Source organism: Equus caballus, chromosome 24 (genome assembly GCF_041296265.1).
Source record: "Equus caballus isolate H_3958 breed thoroughbred chromosome 24, TB-T2T, whole genome shotgun sequence".
In the NCBI taxonomy this organism is placed as follows: domain Eukaryota; kingdom Metazoa; phylum Chordata; class Mammalia; order Perissodactyla; family Equidae; genus Equus; species Equus caballus.
This window is the reverse complement of record NC_091707.1, coordinates 18,586,594-18,601,247: the sequence shown is the minus strand read 5'-3', so window position 1 is coordinate 18,601,247 and position 14,654 is coordinate 18,586,594. Positions and strand designations below refer to the sequence as shown.

Below are 14,654 nucleotides of genomic sequence, written 5' to 3'. Positions count from 1 at the left end.
GCATGTTCAAATCCAGAGGCCAGGAGTTCCCCTGCGCGGGGACGGTGAACGATGGGGCCTCTTAGTATGTACTGACCTCTCATATGTGGCACATAGCATGCACGCGGCTTGCTCTTTCACGCAACGTCCCTCTTCCTGTTCTGTAAGGGTTCTTGGTGGCGTCTAGTCAGCTTACTTATTTTACAGATGAGGAAGCTGACCCGGAGAGATTAAGGTTTCAACGTTTACTAACCACTGTTCCGCCTCCCTGTCACCCCGCCCCCTGCAACCCCGTTAACAGGGGGCAGAGGTTGGGCCAGCACCTGTCCCATCCTCTTTCTGCCACATCACAAACTTCTCGTAAGAACAAGCAATGTTGGGATAGTCCTTGGAGATTATTTTGATATTGTAAAAATGTAATTTAAAAAACACCTTTCTCCCCTCACAAAAGTAATACTCTTCACTTTGAAAAGTTTAGAAAACACAGACAAGATAAAAGGTGGAAGTAAAAACAACCCATGATCTCTTTACCCAGAGGTAACCACTATAAATATTTTAATGTGTTTACTTTCTTTTTTTAATGTATGCAGATACAAATATACACCTGTGAAATACATTACAAAAGAATTGTACTACATATACTGTTTTACAACCCACTGTTTTTTCGTTTAACAAAATATTTTGTAAATCTTTTCATGTCATTAAATAGTATTTTCACAGCTCCATTTCTATGTTTGCTATGGTATTTCATTGTGTGGATATGATTAATCTCCCAAGGTTGAATACTTAGGTTCTTTTCAATGACTAACTGTAATAAACAACAGTGTGATGAACATCCTCATAATTAAGTCTGTACACACTTGCCTTTACTATACAGATAAGAACACTAAGGCCAAGGAGGCGTAGTGACTTTACTTGTCTGAAGTCACGTGGCTACTAACGCCAAGTTTACCAGCTCCAGATCCTGTGCCTATTTCACACTCACATTTCCTTCTGCCTTCTAAGACAGGGTCCAAGGACTAGCCCCTCCTCTGGGTCCCACGCTGTTGTGTAACATGTCATAGCATGTCAGCCTGGTTCATTCATTTTTTCAACAAATATTTATTGAGCATCCTGTGTTCCAGGCAGTGGTTCTATGCCTGGGGGTGGACAGTGAACAAGACAGCTGGATCTTTGCTTTTATGGAGACTTTATTCCAGTTGGGAAGACAGACGGTAAGTAAATACCTTTGTAAACAAGATAATCTGAGATAGTGATAAGTGCATTCAGGAAAATAGAACAAGGGTGTATGTTTGAGAATGATGGGGGTAGAGGGTGAGCGGATGCTGTAGGTGCCTTGGCTGGGTCTGTGTGCCCATCCCCTGCTCCTGAGTGCCTTTGCCCTCACACAGCCTGCCCCTGTGACTGTCTTCAAAGGTCTGCCTTTGGGCCTTGGAGCCAGTTCATGGGCAGGTGCGAGAGCTGGGAGTGCCTGGGAGGTCATGTTCACACGATCCTCCTCCGGACAGCCTTACCCAAGGACTGACTGGGGCAGGAGCGTGAAAGCCCAGCTCCCCTGCAGTGAATCCAGACAAACTCTCAGTCCTAATTTACACCAGCACTCCTGTGGGATCAGGCTGAGGCTGGCACTTTGCCTCAATTCACACCCTTGCATGGTTTCTTCTAACATCTCATCCTGTGTCACCCACTCCCTAACTGGATTCCCCAGGCGGTGCATTCTTAATAAATCACCTGCACACGAATCCTCATCTCAGGCTTCGCTTCTGGGAAACTTAACCCAAGAAGTGGGGATTGCTTGATCAGACTGGTGGGCAAGGAAGATGATGCCATTTGGGCTGAGGTCCAAATGACCAGAAGAAGCCAGTCGTGAGAAGACCTGGGGGCAGAGCATTCCAAGGGAATGAGCCAGTGTGACTTCAGAGTGAGTTAGGGAGGGAAAGGCGGGAGAAGCCCCCCATTCACTCGGCTCCAGAGCTGGAGGCTGGTCTGCAGTTGGTACAGTTTTTCTCATCTCCACTTGGCAGAGGCAGAATTAGGGGGAGTTTCTTGGCCTTGCCTCCCCCAACACTCCAGCACAATCTGTGGAGTGAGGCCTGAAAATGGGAAAAGCCCATCTGACAGATAGTTGGCCCTAAAGGAAACTGAGGCCAGTTTGTGTTTTTCTGCTGCAGCCCCTGAACAGCATCCTCGCTGCTTAAGAGTTGTTTGCAATGATCAAATATAGCCAACCACTGGAGGGTGGCGAAGATACTGGGAGAATCAGGCTCAGTTTCTGTGTGTACTTGGTGTTTTAATTAAAGGAAGGCCTCATGGCAGAGCCTGGTAAGAGACTGATACGATAGCAATTTCCTCGTCTTGAGAATCCTCTCATTTTAAGTGTAATTGTGTGTCAAGATACCTCACAAAGCGTGTGAGTGTGACCCTGGCCAGGGCAGTGAAAGAAAGCAGATAAGACTCTGGATACCCCTGTTAGGAAAACCTTGCTGGGCAGACGGACGACCTGTAAAACTGGGATCCAGATAATGCTACTGCGTGTCTTGGATGGGGAAAGGAAACTGCCTTCCTAAGTGAAAAGCAGGAAGAAGGAAGCTCTTTTTTGCTTGAGCCTCCTTGGAACTGGTTAATAAGGACGCCCTGAAACCTCAGAGTGTGGAGCTCAGCTCACCTGGGATGTGGCCATGAAGGCCCCAAGGCATTAAATTCATCTTCTTTGGTGATTCTTTGTTAGAATGAATCAGTGACCCTTCATCATTCATGTAATTGGGCTTTGATTTAAATGTATAGAAATAAAAGAATGACATAAATGAGACTGAGGGCAAGCCCCTAGTGACCACGATAAAATATCACGTTCTTTAAATGAACCTACCCTTCTTGGATAGTTAAGGTATTCTGATTATATTTTCATGCCAAGCCTTTATTTCTTGCTCCAGGTGCACTCAATGAGGGATAATCGGTGCAATTTCTTCCTGATTCATGTTATGCTTTGTGCTTAATGCAATTTTAAAAGGAAAGTTTTAACAGAGTATTGATCATCTAGGCCTAGAATCCCCTAAGATTTTTTCCCATTTGGTTCTATTTCATTTTGTCAATATTTCTGTTAAGCAATCTGCATTAATTTCAATGAGGAGATGCTATCCAGTGACCTTTCACAAACAAATGGCGACGTGCCAGAGCAGAAAGGAGTGTTCTGCCAAACTCTTCTTGGCTAACTTAGCCACTCAGTCGACTGGCATCAGCGTTGTTCTCTTATTTTCCATAAGAGGAGAAGCAGCCTACAAGGAGGAAAGGGCCCCCGCTGGTTAAACAAGGAGACCAGTAACTTGCTTTAGTCCCCACGTAGCTTAGGGCCTCTGTGCTGTAAGTCACATGCCACCAACAGTTTGTGGGATCTTCGCATGAGATACCAAACTGACTGCACTGAACGCCCGAAGTAAATAGGAGAGAACTTTGTCTCATCAATCTCTGAGGTTGAAACCAGCAGGAAAATGGGGGAACGCCATTTTCCCATGGCAGAGTGGATGACATATACATTGCATCAGAGGTACAGAGCTTCTCTTTAATCTACGTTCATGACTTTCTGCTCAGTTGTGAGTTCTACATGGTTTATTGTGTGCTGTCCAGAGTTGCAGCCAGAGGAAAATCAAGCTGTGTGTGCATCTTGAGGGGAAAAGTAGTCAGGGAGGGAGAGAGGAGTGAAGGCTGGTCACCGGCACTGTGGGGCGGGGCACCCACCCCAGAAAGCAAAAGATAGTTTGCCACCAGAGGCTGGGGTCAAGCCCACCGTGTCACCATTCTCTAGATTTACCAGAGAACTTTCTTCTTCTTCCTTTATCTCCCTTTTTTTTTGTCTCTTCCTCATGTAAGAGGAGGGGAAGAGGCCCGAAGATGGGGATTGCGGTGGGAAGAGGAACTCTGAATCACGCATTTCATGGTACTGGCTGCTGCTACATAGTTTTTGATTGTCACCATTTCTGGCAGGTAAACAAGTTGAGAAAATAATAACAGTGGTAAATGGAACCTTAGAAACCCCTTTGCCTTACAGGAATTCCACACTTTGTCTTACAGGTCATTGTTTTATTATTATAAAGTAAATTCATGCTAATGGTAAAAATATCAAATAGAAAGACACAAAGTGAAAAAAAAAATCCTCCTCACCATCCCCCACCCTCAATTCTCATTTTCTTAAAGTAATCATTGCAAAGTTTCCTTTGGCAATTTGCTACATACATATTTTCAAGCACCTATATTCGAATTGTTTTTACACAAACAGGATCATACTTAACACGCTATTAGGCAACTTGATGTTTTCGCAATCACAGTTTTGAGATCTTTCCAAATCTGTGCATACAAATAATAGGTTGACCATATACTTTATCCAAAAAAAGATGCTTGTTGAGTGATGGGGGTGCTATTAATAATTCAATAGAGGGGCCGGCCCCGTGGCTGAGTGGTTAAGTTCACGCACTCTGCCACGGTGGCCCAGGGTTTCTCTGGTCCGGATCCTGGGCGCAGACATGGCACTGCTCATCAGGCCATGTTGAAGCGGCATCCCACGTACTACAACTAGAAGGACCCACAACTAAAATATACAACTATATATTGGGGGGATTTGGGGAGAAAAAGCAGAAAGAAAGAAAGAAAGAAAAAGATTGGCAACAGTTGTTAGCCCAGGTGCCAATCTTTACCATAAAAAAAAATTCAATAGGACAACACGCAGGAACTGGAAGTGTTCTGGGTGAATTAGAACATTTGGTCAGACTATCTATAGGTCATGGTTTGAATCTCATCTGAGTAAGTTTGTCTGTGAATTTCAAGGTTGCGAGAGGGAACAGAGGTGGAAGAATCCTCAGAGAACAAGAGCTAGAGATATTTTCATAAAAACCATGGAAGGCTTTGGGAAAACAAACAACTAACATTGCTGAACTCCAGCAAGTTGACAATTTTTGTCTTTGAGCTATATGCGTGGGAAACTGGGGGAAGACGTTAAAAGGAGGACACATTCCCTGTAAGAGATACGAATGTTTTAACAATGTCAGCACGGCAGCAAGGTGGACCAGAGAATGACCAAGATCTCCTTCAAGGACACAGGGGATTGGCAAGAGTAAATGAATAGATTAAGGGCTCTTGCCCATCCTATTCCTATGTAACTCTGTCTACCCTGCAGATGGAGTTTACTTCTCATACCTCAGGTAGAGTTTTGCACGCACTGAGGGTGCTGGGGTGGGGATTGGGGAGACTAATACTGGCTTTCTTGTCCCAGGCTTGAACAATCTCCTTAGGGCATTTTTGGTCCTCTGTTGAGTTGTGCTTTGTGCTTCATTTAACGTACAGACAGAGAGGAGCTTGGGGTGTTTTCTTTGATAGAGAAGCAGCTGTGAGCTAATTGGTGACCAGAGATTGGAGGAGCTTCAGATCTCTGGCAATTGGAGCTCTCCCAGGCAGGAGGACACAATGTAACGTTCAGAGGGGAGGATGGGTGTCACCGATCTCTGTTTGATGCAGCAGATTGTTTTTTCCCCAGCTATGTGGAAAGCACTAATTTCATTTTTATGTGACTTGCACTTATAGTTTCTCGTTTCTAATGGGATATTTTCCAAATTCCCATCACCAAGCCAGCTGGCCGTCACACCTGCGCATGCCTTTTAGAGAATCTACCTAGCCCTGTGTCCTTCCTTTTAGTTTGATCTTTGTCAGACAACAATTTTGTTGACATTGATTAGAGATCCTCTTTTAACTCTATGACTAGAAGGGGATGAATCGAAGTATTACAAATTCAGAATTCAAGTATGATGATGTAAGAAGTATGGATAAAATTATTGGGAAGTTATTTTTCTCATCTCTGGGTATCTAACCAGATACAAGTGTTATGTGACTATCCATGAAATTGGACACCACCAGTGAGTTATACTGGAAGGATTGGGGATCCAGTAGACCTAAGTTCTGATTCTGGTTCTCATGCTGATCACTATACAATCTTACGCAAGTCTCTGGGCTTTAGTTTCCTCCTTTGTAAATGAGAGACGTGGAAACAGTTGATTTCTAGGGTTCCCTTCAGGTCTAACATTACCTGTGATTTTGATACTTTGTTTTCTCACAAAGTGAAAAATCACAAAATGTTTTTCTTGACTTCACATTCAATTTTTTTCTCTTTTTTTTCTTTCCTGATTACCACTTCAGAGTTTCCCTGAAGGAGGCACAATTTGGGGCCCATTACTCTTCCTTTCTTCACCGTCTTGACAGGCACCATTAGTCTTGAGGCATGAGCAGATTAGGAGGCTGCCTTTTAAACGTCAGTTGAGAGCTACATCCAGATGTTACCCACATTGGCCTGCCTCTGAAATCTGAAATTTTATCCTCAGGAATTTGTTTCCTGCAGATCAGTCACCTGCGCTCTATTAATACACATATGCCCTGTGAGAGGCAACACATTAAGCTTGTTTCAGCTTAATTAGAATGCATTTATCCAGGTTTTTGAAATGAGCTGGCTAACTGACCACAGCGCCCTGGAGCAGGAGAGAGACAACAGGAACATTTTTATAGGGCAGAGGAGTGAATGATACACGGGAAATCGGGGCAATGTCTGGTGTTGCTACCTGGTGGGAGTCAGAGTCAGAGACAATGGGAAGCTGGGCAGGGGCTGGGCGGACGGGTGGTTATTAGAACGCTGGAATGGAAAAGACTGTGGCTGCTGGCAAACAAGGAAGTCAGCAGACCTCAAGAACCCTCAAGAACGAATCTGCCTTGCAATTGTCCTTAGCCTGGGTCTGTCCATGTTAATCTGTATGAAATTAGTGCATTTCCTTCTTGCTCAGCGAGCACTTGAGAGCAAGAACGCATGGAAGGGAATCACATTGTATTAACTTGTGACATTTCCCCGTGGCTCCTCTGGAATCTCTTTGTTTTAATTTTGCCTCAATTTCAGATCTATAATTAGAGTTGAGAAGAAAATGTTCTGCACAGGAGTTTTGCTAACACCACCGTTTTTGGAGAGGAAGTTTTTTTAGAGGTGAAGAATACGGTAAATTTTCCCCCATCCCTTTATAAAACACGCTCTCTCTTAAGAATCTTAGAATGGCAGCTTGCTGCAGTACTTTCTAAAAGAACTCATTTCTGTTAAGGGGGTAAAAAACCACCCAGACTCTCTGTCAGTGTTCCCGGAGCCCACCCTGAAGCCTCCGTGAGAGCACAGGGTTGGAGGTGTGTGCTGGGGATCCACTTTTCTTCAGTGCTATGCTGGCTGAGGGGAGGTTTCATTTATTTGATGTGTGTCTTTGTTTCATGCTGTTCTGACATTTTATAGGACGTGGCTTTCTTCTGGTGAAAGTAGACTCTACAGTGTCTTTTCTCTCTTCACTAATTCATCTTTCTTAACCTTACAAGCAACTCTGGGTGTTTCAGTGATGGAGTGGTTAAGGAAGCTTGGTGAAAGTGGTATACATCAAATCTCTGTGTTTCCTAAAGAAGTGGTACTTATGAGAGGATTTTGAAAAGGTTGGATGCAAAAGTGAGGAACACTCCTCAACATTTACAGATTCTAGAGTCACTATCTCCTGAATGGAAGTGATTCTTTCCTTCTGATCCCACCAAATTCAGATGCCATATTCAGGATGAAAAGTATTCTGTTTTCACTCTATCTTGCTTTGTTTACTCTGCTTTCATTAATTCTTCCACCTTGTTCACTGGACAAAAAGAGGCCAAGGGACTAGACCAATTCGTTTGGCCAACTAGTGAGGAGAGCAGAGCAGACAGGGAAATAGAAGCTCATCTTCTAGACTTAGGTTGGGCAGACACCCTTCAGCCCAGGCCCACTGCCCTTACGGTGGTAACATAATCTCTTACACCTAAGAATTACTTACATTTCAGTCCTTTTTCCCCTGCAGGTTTGGCTCTGTTGATTTTTTTTTCAGTCTCTTTCTTCCCTATTGTTCAGATTTGTTAATTTCTATTTTTCTACCTTCCAGTTCACTGATTCTTTCCTCTGTCTTCTCTATTCTGCTGTTGAACCCCTCCATTGAGCTTTTTTATTTCAGTTATTTATATTCAGTCATTCAATTATTGGAATAATGGAGGAGAATAGAGGGGACAGAGGAAAGAATCAGTGAACTGGAAGATAAAAAATAGAAATTTTCAGTTCTCAGTTTCCATTTGGTTCTTCTATTTCTTTGCTGAGGCTTTCCATTCTTTTATTTGTTTCAAGCGTATTCATAATTGCTTGTTGAAGCATTTTTATCATAGCTACTTCAAAATCTTTCTCAGATAATTCTAACTTCTCTGTCATCTTGGTGTTGGCATATTTAAATTTTTTTTTTTCCTTCTGTTTGAGATCTTCCTGGTTCTTGATAAGACTAGTGATTTTCTATCGAAACTGGGCATTTTAGATTATGTTGTGAGACTCTGGATCTTGCTTAAACCTCCTGTTTTCACTAGCTTTATCCGACTCCATCATGGCAGGGAAATGAGGGCCTTGCCTCGTTATTGCCAGACTGAGGTGGAGGTCCAGCTTCACACTCTGCCACAGTTGACACCTGATGGAAGGGGCTCCTCATTACCATTGGATGGGAGTTCCAGCTCCCCTTGTGGTCTCCAGTGACACTGCAGTTGGGGTGATCTTGTTACCACCAGGTGATGGTGGAAGTCCTGACTCTCCATTAGGCCACTTCTGACACCCCCAGTGTGGAGGAGGAGAGGTGCCTCCTTCCTGCCTGGTGGAGGTGGAAGTGCAGGCTCTCCACGTGGTCTCCACTAACACAACGGGGGTAGATAGAAGAGGAGAGAGAAGACTCATTGCTGGCAAGGCTAAGAATTCTGGCTTCCTACTTGGCCTCCTCTGACACCACCCAGGCGGGGATATTGGGGTCCTCATTAGAGCCTGGTGAGGATGGAAGTCTAGGCCCCTCATTTGGCTTTTGCTGGTATGGATGAGGGTGAGTTCACAGTTTTTCCTGTGGTGCTATGTTGGAGTAGAACAGTTATTTTCCAAAGGTTTCCTGTCTTAGATCACAGATTTAAATGTAAAATCTAAAATTTAGAGAGCTTTTAGAAAAAACATTGGAGAACTTATTGGGTATCCAGAGCTAGACAAAGAGTTCTTACACTTGACACCAAAAGCATGATCCATAATAGGAAAAACTGGTAAATTGGACTCCAGCAAATTTAAAAACTTTTGTTCAGTGATTCTGTTAAAAGGATGGAAGACAAGCTATAGACTGGGCAAAGATATTTTCAAACCATGTATTTATCAAAGGAATAGTATCTAGAATATAATAAAAAAATTGGAAAATGGGCGAAAGACATGAAGAGACATTTTACCAAAGAGGATATACACATGAAAAAGATAAACACATGAAAAGATGTTCAACGTCATTAGCTATTAAGGAAATGCAAATTAAAACCTCAATGAGCTATCACTACAGGTCTACCAGGATTGCTAAAATAAAGAATATCAACACCACCAAATGCTGGCAAAGTTGTGGAGAAATTGGATCACTCATAAATTGGTGGTAGGAATGTAAAATGATACAGCTACTCTGGAAAACAGTTTGGCAGTTTCTTAAAAAACTGAGCATGTAACAACCATACAACCCAGCAATTGCACTCCTGGGCACTTATCCCAGAGAACTGAAGAGTCATCTTCACACAAACCCCTGCACACCAAGGTTTATAGCAGCTTTATTTATAATAGCCCCAAACTGGAAACAACGCAGCCCTTCAGGGAGCGAATGATTAAATAAGCTCTGGTACATCCATACCACACAATACTACTCAGCCACAAAAAAAAAAAAAAGAAAGGAAAAAGAAACAAAATACTGATATATACAACAAGCTGGATAAATCTACACATAATTACGCTGGAGGAAAAAAGCCAGTCCCAAAAGTTTACATACTATATGATTCCATTTATATAGCATTCTTGAAATGACAAAATTATAGGGATGGAGAACAGATTGGTGGTTGTCAAGGGTTAAGGAGGGCATGGAGGAGGAAGGGAGTGGACGTGGTTATAAGAGCGCAACATTCAGAGATGCTTGCATGATGTTCTGTGTCTTCACTGTATTCTAGTCACGATATTGTGCTACACTTTGGCAAGATGTTACCTGTAGGAGAAAACTGGGTAAAGGACACAGGGGATCTCTTGGTTTTATTTCTTACAACTGTATGTGAGTCTTCAATTGTTTCAAAATAAAAACTTTAATTAAAAAAAACCCTAAACACCTAGTGACTCAGACAAAGAGGGCAAAGGTTTTCCAGACGAAGGTAACCAGTCAGAAATTCTGGAGGTGAGACTGAGAGATTGAGTGGTTCCAAACCTTGGGTCTTTCTGAACCACCAGGAGGAGCCTCCGGTTATGCCCACGTGCTTTGGCAGGTAAGGAATTGTGCATGTGAGAGTCTTTTTAGAACTACAGGCTCACACCCAAGGCAGGCATCAGTTGACTGTGTTACTAGCTACCACTCTTCCAGGGGAACTGTGCACTCCAACAGCAGGAGGACAGCTTGCCAAATGGCAAAGCCCCTACAGAAAGGGCTCACCTCGCCAGACCTTCAAATGTAGCGTGGGTGGGGAGCTGCTTGGAGGGGCTGTCTCTGGGGTGGCTGGCTTACACCTCCTGCACCTTAAGGAAGGTCAGAGCTGACGGCTTCCGGATGCCGCCTTCATTCTCAAGTCTGGTCACTTGGCGGTATTTCTTTTTATTCTTTCGTTTTGTGGCTCATTTCAGCATTGATTCTCCTCTACTCAGCAGGACAAAAGAGAGGCCAGAGGGGGGCTGTGGGGTCACAGCAGCATTTAACCAGTCTCTGCTGGAGGGGAGGGGAGGACGCTGATTGAGCCTATCTTTTGGGAACATTAGGAATCTGAAACCAGGCTTACTTGCCTTCTGTCCCCTCTCCAAGGCAGCACTGTGCCGTTTGCTACATATACCACCCACCACGCAACTCCATTGTTAATGTTCCTTTTTTTTTTAAGGTGTGACTAACCTTCCCCACAGAAGAAAATGATATTAGTTGTTCAATTTGTTAGCGATTTCCCTATCCCTGACTTTTGGTTTGCAAGCCCAGCGTGCAGTCGTGGCAGAGGTACATCCATATAGATATTTCCCCAATATGCATCCAAATTCCTTTCTAAAGAAACAATGGAGGTATCCTAACAGTTGGCCACCAGCAGGTTGCAACAGCAGGCATTTATGGGTCATCTGCCAAACGCTGGGAGAGGTGCTAGGGTATAAACTGCTTAGTGACACAGGCTGTGCCACAAGGGCTTTATGATTTGTTAGTAGAAAAGGGAGCTGGCCTGTTTTGAGTATCTGCTGTGTGACAGGCAGGGCATTAGTAGCGTTACTCAATGCTCTCCACCTTTCTGCAAGGCGGTGAGAACCATTCCCACTTTACACACATGGGAACTTGTGCTCAAAGAGATCAAAGAACTTGCTCAGGCTCACAGAACCGGTAAATGGTGATGCTCAGGTGTGAACCAGATGTGCATATGTCATACTGTCTCTAAACAGAAAAGAGAACAAATCAGTGAATGGGCAGGTGCTAAGTAAATGCCCAGGAAGTGGCAGATGACAGGCGGTGAGATACCTGAGGAGAGAGAGATGGCTACCTCAAGAGTGAGCCCTTCGTGAATACGAATTGAGAACTCTGTCTAAGCCGTGGGGTATTTTCCGTATTGTTTTAATTGGATGTGAGAGCTCTAACAGCAAGTCAAGTCAAGTCCGTCTACATACTTTGGAATGGGACACAAATTATCCTGTTGACAAAACAGGAATCAATGCTCTCCTTCCGTTTATATTAAAGGAAAAGTTCCTTCACACTTTGCTGAGAACTTTCCACTGAAAAGAAGTGTTTCTCTGTTCCATCTCACTCCAGGACAGTCCTGCCTGTTGTCTTCCTTCCTTCTCATTTCCCAGGAGAATTTGTTCTTGCCAAATCTTGGTCTTTGAAGTCAATCAATCCTCCAAAATGTAGAAAATACAGAGTGAGTACTAAAATAAATTGCTGACAATAAGCCATTATGCAAAGAAACTCTTCATTCTTTGGGCCTCGATATAGCCTAAGAAGAATGAATGGGGAAAACAAACCAACCAGCCTGAGGTCTGTGTTAAAGGGCAGACAGGATTAACGTGGGAATGTTCAAACAACCCACCTCCTTCCAGCTCTCCAACAAGACTCCTTCAGTCGCGAGCCTAGCTCCCTTCCTCTTCCCCCAACTAAAGAGGGAAGATCCTTTCTTGCCCCCAGAGAAACTAGGTCAATCCACAAAATGAAGGAATGGCCAGCAGGAGAGAGGAGAGGGGAGGATCAAAGCGTGGAGAGGGAGCACGTGGAATGGGAAAGCAGTGTGGTTGGGTGGGATTATGGATTTGGATCTCCTTCACAGATTTCAAGGAAGTTGAGGGAGGGATTTGAGCAATTCTGTCGTTACTTTAGGTTGTTGGTGGATAGTTTCTGCACTTCCAGGAGCCGGAGTCACTTCTGAAAGCCCCGTCAAGCTTAGTACATTCCAGGACGTAGAGACCAGCAAGGATTGGCTCACCTGGCTCCCTGGGTGGTTGGAGGGAGGTGGGAGAGCAAAGTAAATCAACTCAAAAATAGCCAACGTGCAAGGATCACCTGGGAGTGAGCTCTCAGTTTAAACTTTTGAAAGTGCCATTTTTAGAGGAAAAAAAATGTTGACTATCAGCAATTTCATATGATTCAATCACATACATTCTCCTAATCTTAAATCCACTTCTGCAGTGTTTTAAAAGGATTTTGAACTGAAAACGTTGGAAGGAATGGACTTTGGTGTCAGAAGATATTTGAATGCTAGAGCTTTTTCTTACTAGACGTATGATCTTGGACAAATTAGCTCAACTCCTCTGAGCCTCAGTTTTTGCATGTGAGAAACACATATAGGAACGCATACAAACCTCATAGGGGTGGAGTGAGAGACTCTAAGGCATACAGAGCTTTTAGCCACATTGTAGGCGCTCGTGTTAATTTGTCCACTGAATCCACTTCATGGAGGTCTTCAGCTTTAATTGCTTGAAATGTTGGACCACAGAGTTCATCCCCTGGATTTTCACTAACTCCAGCCTCAAAATCAGTTGTCTTAGAGGAAGAAAGGGCCCAATAACTCATCTAGCCCAATGCTGCATTTTACAAGCGTGGAAATCGAAGCCTGCAGACATTTCCCTAGGTCACAAAACTAGCCAGGGTCAAGATCCCTGCTTCCAGGTCCAAGCCGCCAGTTAGAGACGACTGACTCAGTTGCCCAGGATATTTGGTCTGATCTTACATCTCACTATGCTTTCATCCATCTGCCAGAAATCCAGGGCAGGGAGGAGGGCGACAAAGAGAACCCTGAACGTGCCCAAAAGTCCGCTTTTCTTTCAGGCACAGACAACTAAGGGCCTGTGTAGACTGTGTGGTTCCTTCCTCCCAGGAGACCCAGAGCTGCTCTGAGGCTTAGGCAGGAATGGCAGATTGATTTCATCTCACCACCAATTAGTATTAGTTGCCTGAGGAGCTGCGTTGAGAAGGATTCTGTGACTATTCCCAAGTTCAACAAGACAGAGTTCTATGATTGATTAATGGTGTCTGCTTTGGGTGTGGAGGGGGACGGTAGTAACACGAATTCCTGGGCCCTATCTCAGATGGGTTCTGCTGAATGAGAATCTCCAGGGGTGGCACTCAGGCATCCGCATCTTTAATAAGCTACCTGGATGTATGAAGTTTGAGAACCACTGACCTAAAAGACAAAACAAATTTTCCTCAGAGCATGCCATAGGTCCCCTGGGACCTGGCCCAGAGGGTTCCGCCCTGCAGTGGGACCAGTTCACCAGATATGTGTGACTCAGGGGAAAAGATCCCATACAGCAGTGGAGGCTGGGCAAATGCCAATTGGGCAGAGCCCTCCTCAGTCAGCCATCAGTCTAGCTGGAACTGTCCTTGTGCCTTGAAACGGTACCTAAGGCACTGGGGTAATCACAAGAAAAGCAGCAGTTAACATCTATTGCAAACTGGTTGTTCTGGGTTGACTCGTGTCCCTCCAAAAATTCCTATGTTGAAGTTCTAACACCCAGTACCTCAGCATGAGACCTTGTTTGAAAAATAGGGTTGTTGCAGATGTCATTAGTTAAGAAGAGGTCCCACTGGAGTAGCGTGGGCCCCTAATCTAACATGACTGATGTCCTTGTAAAAAGGCAAAAATTTGACAGAGAGATAGACACATGTAGAAGGAAGATGGTGCGAGGTGACACAGGGAGAAGACGGCCATCTACAAGCCAAGGACAGAGGCCTGGAACAGATCCTTCACTCGCAGCTCTCAGACCCTACCAATGCCTTGATTTCAGACTTCCAACAGTTTCTGAACTGTGAGACAATAAATATTCTGATTTTTAAGCCATCCAGATAGTGGTTCTTTGTTACGGCATCCCTAATATACTGGTCAGACTAGTGCCTAATACATGGCAAACTAATACTCTGGTCGGAGGACCTCAGGTACTGTTATCACCCCAACTCCAGAGATGAAAAGGCCAAGGTGCAGAGAAGTTTTAAGTAACTTCCCAAGATCATAGAGCTGGCTGTGGTGGGATGAGGATAACATGCAAGTGTAGCCTTCTCTGATCCCAGGGAACAGCTTCCAACTCCTTGATACTGCACCTCCCTTGCCCCATCCTGCCTCCCTGTCCC

General features: G+C 44.2%; 1 long non-coding RNA gene across 2 annotated transcripts in view; it reads left to right on the top strand.

The window, feature by feature from the left end:
- Positions 1–14,654, top strand: part of LOC106782543 (uncharacterized) — a 64,775-nt gene that overhangs the window by 18,188 nt on the left and 31,933 nt on the right. The window contains exon 4 of one of the 2 annotated variants that reach the window (XR_011432142.1): positions 1,104–1,193. The exons of the other annotated variant lie outside the window; for it this stretch is intronic. This is a non-coding gene — a long non-coding RNA (uncharacterized lncRNA). The remainder of the gene's footprint in view (positions 1–1,103; positions 1,194–14,654) is intronic. 2 annotated transcript variants of the gene reach the window in all.